At 40.0% G+C, this 8,671-nt stretch overlaps 1 protein-coding gene and 1 long non-coding RNA gene across 6 annotated transcripts in view; one reads left to right on the top strand and one right to left on the bottom strand.

Annotated features, from left to right (window-relative positions):
• LOC140324922 (uncharacterized) overlaps nucleotides 1-1,857 on the top strand; it is a 7,122-nt gene extending 5,265 nt beyond the window's left edge. For both annotated transcript variants that reach the window (XR_011919589.1, XR_011919590.1), the window contains exon 3: nucleotides 1,044-1,857. This is a non-coding gene — a long non-coding RNA (uncharacterized lncRNA). The remainder of the gene's footprint in view (nucleotides 1-1,043) is intronic.
• Nucleotides 1-8,671, bottom strand: part of ACHE (acetylcholinesterase (Yt blood group)) — a 60,738-nt gene that overhangs the window by 29,855 nt on the left and 22,212 nt on the right. For 3 of the 4 annotated variants that reach the window (XM_072399410.1, XM_072399413.1, XM_072399414.1), the window contains exon 1: nucleotides 4,779-4,857. The exons of the other annotated variant lie outside the window; for it this stretch is intronic. The gene's annotated coding sequence lies outside the window, so the exon portion shown is untranslated. Of the gene's footprint in view, nucleotides 1-4,778; nucleotides 4,858-8,671 lie in introns of those variants that run through there. 4 annotated transcript variants of the gene reach the window in all.

Here is an 8,671-nt window from a genome sequence, read left to right as displayed (position 1 = left end):
TTTTTTTGGTTGAAGCACATGGGTCAAGTCAGTCATTGGCTAGTGTTGATACTCCAATGGTGAAGCCTCCCAGCAATAATTCCCAGGTAGGTACTTGTCCAGCTGGGAATTTTGGCTAGTTCAGCCTATCTGACTTTCCTTGTTACATGTTACATAATATAAATCAAAATAAAAATAATGGTGGGATTCCCTCATAATGGTCATAGCAGTTGTGCATGGCCCATTTTCCAGCATCAGCTAAACTCAGAAATAGTTTTTTTTGGAGGGCTAGACTTCCATGAAACAACTATTACTCACTCCAAGCTACTACAAATACAAAAACACTTGCTCAGTTATGGAGTTTTGTCAAAAAGCATCACTGCCTTGCATGGACCAAGACAACTAACCAACATTACTCACGTATTTTCTTCTACTGCCCAATGTCATCACTCAAGTATACTTATTATAAATCATTGACAATTGCCAAGATGTTGCCACCCAAAGCTAACAATCAATTTACATTACCTTAGTTTACAGACATCCTGCCGCTGTCCCAGTGTCCATAATGCACCTGTCACATGTTCAGGCTAATGTGTACCAACACCCTACTTCTAATCCACACATTCCAGTCATTGGAAATTACCTAATTGAAAGTTACTTTATAGCCCCTTTCTACATCAGTGTTGCTCCATGCATGTTATTGTCAGGGTGAAGAAAGGATTCCACTAAAGCAAAAGGAAAAATGGTGACAGTGCAGGTTCCATAGAAGGCACAAGAGAAACTTTTACTTAACAACAAAACAGAACATTTTTATGTGGTTCCCTTCAGCCCTCCATATTTGGGAGAATTTGTCACACAAGTCCAATTTTTTCTCATGTACTCAAAGCCAGATCATCTACAAGGTAACCCTGGGCAGGGGCTTGGGGTCCAGGGGATATCCAAGGAGCCCAGCTACAACCTTTATACTCCTACTGAAAATCAGAGAAATAGTCAGATTGGTTGGACCTGTACACCTTCCTGTCAACATCACAAGATGATGGACAAGTCAATTTTTTGTCTTACAGGGCCATAATAATATAGACAATACAAACAGGTAAGCTTCTACTGTGGAACTCCTACAAATGTCAATCCAGGCACTCAGGAGGAAACATTTTCTCAGTCTTCTTTGCCCCAAGGATCAGACTGCAACAAAGTAACTAACAAGTCTTGACCAGTTGGGCAAGTCCAAAAGCCACCAATGAAGTTTTCATTTAATATCTTTCATGGGTACCCTGAACGCTAAAATGCCCAGAAGCCTAGGAGTTAGCTGTCTACCCAACCATCCGCCATGATGGAAGAAATTGGTTGCCATTGATGTATTCTTAGCTTATTGTATTATTCGTATGGAACATTGTTCTTATAGGCTGTAGCAAGAGAGCCTTCATTGCCTCCATTGACTTACCAATGAAAGCCCTATGTAGGCCAAGCTTGGAACATCACACCACTAAAGTCTCCAGATCCTAAAATCAGCTAATGCTTTGGTCTGCCAACATCTACCGAAAACTAAGAAGCTCATTTTGGCTGTACTAACCCTTTAAGAAGCCATGGTAGTATCTTTTCCTTGCCATCAACAGAACTGACCCTTTAAAGTACATATAAACCCCAAATAAATAACCTTTATTTGCCAACATAATGTTTATAAACTGTTTCCATTTGTTAAAATGTTTCTTATTTTTATGCATCTCAGTGCTGCCGGTCCCCTGCAGAATTCTTACAATCAATTCCTGTCCTCATGTATTCCTACGATTGCTGCATGTCATTTTATCACAGCAAGTTTCCTGTTGGTGGCAAGAGTGCACCATGCCTGTGCAATGCGTGAAGAGGAAGCCACTTGCAATCATTTTCTCTTTTATCAATAATTAAGCTATAAACATTAGTCTCCTGCTGCCTATTATGAACCAATGTGGCTCCTGAGATTAATTCAGCTCTGGCTGAACCAAATCATTTCATATTTATGTTATATACTGCATTTTAAACCCAAAGGTGTCCAGCATCTATCATGGTGAGGTCCCAAGTCTACTGATATTCCTGTGAAGCTCAAATAACTCATAACTTCCAGCAAATTATAAAATAATATCTCTAATGTTACAAAATTAGGTTCAAATAATTGCCGAAACCACGATTGGAACCTCCCACTGGGTCTGTAACATTTCGTACTAATGCTACACATTTCCATATACATTTATTGCTATCTATGCTATCACATTGAATCAATGCCATACAAGCCTGGACGTTGTATCTCAGTCAACATCCAAAGGACACAATATGATGATATCAACCCAAACATTAAAGTTACATATGCTTCATTCTAGTAGATTTTGATTTTCAGATTAGTTGCAACTAAACATACAACATACCCAAGCAGACAGAATGAGATAGTGATAGAGGGACAACTCCCTCAAAGACAGCAATGGACATATAGCTCAAATCAGAAAGAAAGATAGGTAGACAGCTCATTATAGACATCAAGGGATGGACATAGGGAACCACAGACAGGTTCTAGATCAGAGTTTCTCAACCATGGTTCCTCCAGAGGTTGCTAGAAGATCCTTGAGCAATTTGTATCTCAGGTGAGATTAACAGACACCAATCATCTTTTTGGCTATTTGCAAAGGTGACATTCTTCCCAATGGTCAGCAATGTAAGATACACTTTCCTACTGACCACTATGCTAATATATTGTTAGTTGTGGATATAGTAACTACAGCAGGGATTCCCTGAAAACCTGAAGTTATTTCAAGGGTTCCCCAAGAGGTTGAGAAACCCTGTTTTGGATAGACATGAAGAGGAAAGGGCTACATCCAAGCTAAGTCTTTATTTATTGCTATAAATATGTTCCAAATTGGGTTCAATCTACAGTTATGGAATTTTTTTGACTAATTGCATGGTGTTCATGGAAATGTTTCATTTCTATACGTCATGCCAACTTATTCGGCATCAATGCTTTATCAACACGGATATGGAGTTCAATTTACTCAACGAGTTGAGCAAAGATTTACTTAAATTATGTAATCATGTGAAAAGCAAATTCATGTTTATCTCTTCTGTACATAATTAGGTATTCAGAGGAAGCACAGCTGTAATATGTTGGTTGAAAACTCCTTTAGTGCATCAACCTCCTCTGTATCTCAATGCACCAACACGTATACCTTGCATCAACATACTCCACACTGGTACAATGGCACCCAACCATTGCTACTCAACTTACAGCTCACCAAAACATTCTATTTTAATCTGAATACTGTACTTGACTTTATACCAACACACTGTATAGCATTGAAGCTACAGTTCATACCCAGGAATGGACCCCGTGGAGTGCCAACTTCTGCATATCCAAGTCATGCCATTCCAAACATTGCAACTCATTGTGTACTAGCACGGCATTGGTGCCACATCAAACCAAATATTTGTAATCCAGAAATGTACTCCATCAACACTTTATAAAAGTGCCACATCAAACCAAGCACTGTGACTTAACAAATTTGTGTCCAGGCCATGTAGATCAATGGCATTAGAAGCAGTATATTAAACTGAACCTACTGCATTGCATACCAATGGAGCATCAGAAGAATTGTCGTCACCAATTTTACACATAAAAAAAACATATTAATGTGTCAAATCTTGTAAACCCAAATATTTCAAAGCAGGAAATAACAACATTCACCAAATTCCATAAAAATATACCCATGTGTTTAAAATAGAAAGAATTGGCACATATGGTTTGATGTGGCACCAACGTTTGGGTGAAGGATCATTACTGAGATTTAATGTAGGGGACAAAGCTATGTAAGGTTTTGATTGATACAAAACAATGTCATAATAATTTAAATTTAGAATAGTTCATTTTAAATCAAAAACCTTTTATATGATTATCAACTCTGCACTTTAAACTAAAGCAAAGCAAATGCATGCCGCCTAAACCATATACAACAAAGCTTTGAAAATATTTCATACCAAGATCAAAAACCATGCCGTGAAAAGCAAAAATATGCCAAAACATTGTTTATCGCTAATACATCAACTACAAACTATGCGTAAGAATGGCACATGCCAAAGGCCTGTAGAATTATCCAAAAATTTCAACCGCATTCCTCATGGTTGCTCAGCATATCAGTACCAAATCATATCGAGGACAGTATACTAAAACATTGCGTATCATTGCTACAGCAACACTAAAACTCTTTTAATTTCATACTAAAACATGGCAAGTGAACCAACCTAAAAATTGCAACTCTGTGCAGTCCATACATAATGCGATGATAATCCAGAATTTCACTTTTTTGCCAATTAACATTCAACTAATGGGCAGTCTTCGGCTACAATTTTCCACTTAAGCAATCTCTGTCACCTCAATTACCTAATGACTGTCACTTTCATCATGCCACCCGTTCTTTTTCAACTCATAGCTCTGTATTTGTTGTATTTTTTCCTTTCTATTTCTGTACAGCTTTTATCCTCTTGTCTTTCCAGCAACTACCACCCCCCACCCCATGCTTGGCTGTGCACACACCTACACATACCGACACAAACATAAGGTGCCCTATTACAATCTGGCCTTGTGAACAGACAGCTGGAACCCAATCTGCAATACCAATAGATGCAAACATGTATACAGGGAGAGAAAACCATGGCAGAGGGAGCTGTCAATCACAGAGAATAATTGCAATTCAGAGAATGCATGCAACATTCTGACACTATACCATACAGAACACCCTGCACATATGTAGGCAATGCCATGGCAGAGTCATACCAACCCTTACCTGAGACAATCTGAACAGATCTTGCCTGTGTGAGATCCTCTACCTCTGCATTCACTCTCCCTCTCTGTCTGCCTATCCCTCCCTCTGCTTATCTCAATGTCTCTCACTCTCTCCAGCCAGTGGCCCCACCTCCTCCTTCTCTCATTAAAAGGCTCTCCCTCCCAGATGCAGAAGACAGGACCAGAGACAGCTCCCTCATTGACACCATGAGACAGATGGGGGAGAACTAGAGACTAGGTTCTAAATAAATGGAATGAGATGGATATGGGGCTGGAGAGACAATCCCTCAAAAGTAGAAAGAACCAAAAGTACATCCAGGATAGACGGAATAAGATGGGCATAGGGCTAAAGAGACAGCACGAGACAGATAAGGCAACTGGAGACTGGTCCTAGGTAGATAAAATGAGACTGATATGGGGCTAGATAGTCAGATCTATCAGAGACAGACATGAGCCATGGGTGGAACCAGAAGTACATCCAAGACGGATGGAATGAGATGGATTTATGGCTAGAGACTAAAAGCCAACAAGCCTATTGACAGGTGGAATGGGACAAATATAACGCTGGAGAGACAATCCATATAGGATAGTATGGAACAGATAAGTCGGATCTTATCCTAGATAGACAAAATAAGATGGGTATAGGGCTAATGAGAATGCATGAGACAGGCCAGGAAGAACTGAATTCAAGTGATAGATAGATAGATAGACAGACAGATAGATAGCAGAAAAAAAGATAGAAAGAAAGAACCAGAAGTACATGCTAAAAAGGGTAAGATGGGTATTGGGGATAAAGAGACAGATCCCTAATTGATGGCATGAGGCTTATAGCGACTCTTAGAAATAGGTCCTAGGTGAATAAAATGAGATGGATATGGGGATGGAGAGAAAATCCCACAAATTCAGCATGGAACAAATAGGAAGAACCAGAAGCAAGTCTTAGACAAAAGTAGATGGGTTTAAGGCTAAAGGGATGGCTTGAGCATGAGACAGATGGGGGCAACTAGAGAAAGGTATTAGAAAGAATGAGAGTGATATGGGTTGGGGAGACAATCTCTCAAAGACAGCATGAAACAGATAGGAAGAACCAGAAGAACATCCTAAATAGGATAAGATGGGTATAGGGTTAAAGAGTCAGCTCCTTCATTGACAGAATGAGACAGATGGGGACAACTACAGACAGGTCCTAGATAGATGAAATGATATGAATTGAGGCTATAGCATCAATTCCTTAAAGACATTATAGAACAGATAGGAAGAAGCACAAACATTTCCTAGAGACAAAATGAAATGATTATGGGGCTGGAGAGACCATTCCAAAGCATGGAACACAGAGGTAGAACCAAAAGCACATCCTAGACAGACAGAATGAGATGGGAGTATGGCTAAAGAGACAGCTTGCTCATTGACAGCATAAGACAAAGGGAGAGAATGGAGAATAGAGTTGAGTTTCAGATTGAAAGAATGAGATGGATATGGAGCTAGGGAAATAAGTCCCTCAAAGAAGGCTGAGACACATAGGCAGAACCGGAAGCATGTCCTAGATTGACAAAATGAGATGGATATGGAGCTAGGGAAATAAGTCCCTCAAAGAAGGCATGGGATGCATAGGCAGAACCAGAAGCATGTCGTAGATTGACAGAATGAGATAGCTAACGAGACAGCTCCCTTACTGACAGCTTGAAACAGATGGGGAAATGGGAGGGAACAAAAGACAGGTCCTAAATAAATAGAATGAAATGTAAAGAGAGAGAGAGACAGTATGAAACAAGTAGAACCCAACCATGACCTAGATAGACAGAATTAAATTGGGTATAGAGATGAAGGGACAGCTCCCTCAAAGACGACATTAGACCTATTGGTAGAGCCAGAAGCATGGACAGATTGAGATGGGCATAAGTCTAACAAAGACAGCTTCCTTATTGACAGCATGAGACAGATGGAGGGAGGGACTAGAGAATGACCCTAGATAGAATGAAATGGATATAGGCCTACAGAGACAACTCCCTCAAATATACAGCACCCCAATCACATCCTAAACAGAATGAGATGGGTGTAAGAGTAGAGAGTATTAGTCATAGACACCTAGAAACATAGACATCTCTTGCATAGTCAGCTATAGACAGGACAAGTCAGAGATGATCCTCAGAATGGCTGTGCCAGGGGCAGTTCCAAGATATGGGGTGTCAGAGATGGTCCCCAGGCAAGGTCATGGCAGGTTGTCTGCCACAAGGCTATGGTTACAGAGAACAAGAATGACATAAGAACATTATATCTTTTAGGAGACCAGCAGAATTTCAGTGCAGCAAAGGTAGCATTTTCCACTACAGAAAAATGGGAGCTCATTAAATTTCATTTAGATCAGATATTTTATTTTTGCAAGAGAGAACATGGATAAATGTACATATATTGCAGATATGCAGCACATTCTTTTTTACATTTTGCTCATATGTAAATCACGGACTTATTCTGGACAGGTCTCCTGGAGTTTGTCAGGGAATAAATATGATGGGCATGCATCTGTTTTCATTCAAGTTTTGCAGCTGGATGTTAATTTGAGCACTAATAGGTGACTGGACTTTGGATATCACCTTTAGTGATGCATTGTCAGCACCAGGAGATCATCAATTGTAATTATCATCACAATGGTCCTAGCATGGACAGAACCCTGTACACTAACCCTCCTCCCCAACCATAACATAACCCTACAACCTTAAGACATACCCTCCTTATAACAAAAACAGTAACCCTTTACATCTTTTTTGATTGGGTTGCCAATGCACCAGAATAGACAGGAAAATCCTGACAGAGTGCACAATATTATATAACCAAGCGCTCCATTGAATGTCAAATATTGTGCCAATCAAAACATTTTGAAGCCCAACTTAGCCTCTTACTATAAACTGTGGTAATCAGAGCATTAGAGATGCCACCATTGACCACTTTTGGACACCTTGAGCATATCCATTAGGAATTTTTCACTTGGTATTGAAATTGCTTTTGAAAAAACAAGTGACAATTCGAGAACCCAAAGCTGCAACACGCAATGGAGAATTCTCCCGGATAAAGTGTAGCAGAGATAGTGACAGCTCCGAAGCGATAGAACGAGATCCTCCACCTATATAGACCAAGCCATAGAATGAGATCCTTCACCTATATACACCAAGAAAGATAGAACAAGATCCTCTACCTATATACTGTACAATGGGAGATAGAATAAGAGCCTCGACCTATATGCACAGAGAGATAGAATGAGATGCTCCACCTATATACACAGAGAGATGGATTGAGATCCTCCACCTATATTTACAGAGAGATAGATTGAGATCCTCCACCTATATACAAAGGAAGATAGAATGGGATCCCCCACCTATATACACAGGGAGATAGATTGAAATCTTCCACCTATATACACCGGGAGATAGACTGAGATCCTCTACCTATATACACACCGAGCAATAGAATGTGATCCTCCACCTATATACACCAAGAACAAGAGCCTCCAATACACAGAGAGAAAACACCTTGACGTATAGAATAAAGGGAAACTAGTCGCTGACTATTTTTTATCAGTTGCTCAGCAGAGCCTTTTTAAACTCCTGATGAACCCTTGAAATAATGTTCAAGTCTGGGGGAACCCCTGCGAAAAACCATTCATGGGGGGCCAGTGGGAGAAATGTACCCTATTGGTAGTCAGATGGAAGAATGTCCTATTGCAGTGGTGGTTGGCATTCTTTCAAGTTCTATTGACCTTTTTGACTACATAGTTTCTTCAAATGAAAGGTAAGTCAACCACAGTGCAAAGAACCCCTAGCAAACCTTGGAGAGCCCTTGGCTGTAGAACCACAGAGTTTCATTCAAATATCCAGGTTAAAGAGACACCTACATTAAAGA

This window comes from Pyxicephalus adspersus, chromosome 2 (genome assembly GCF_032062135.1).
Source record: "Pyxicephalus adspersus chromosome 2, UCB_Pads_2.0, whole genome shotgun sequence".
Classification (NCBI taxonomy): domain Eukaryota; kingdom Metazoa; phylum Chordata; class Amphibia; order Anura; family Pyxicephalidae; genus Pyxicephalus; species Pyxicephalus adspersus.
Note: the sequence above shows the minus strand (reverse complement) of the source record. Positions and strands in the feature narration are given on the sequence as shown.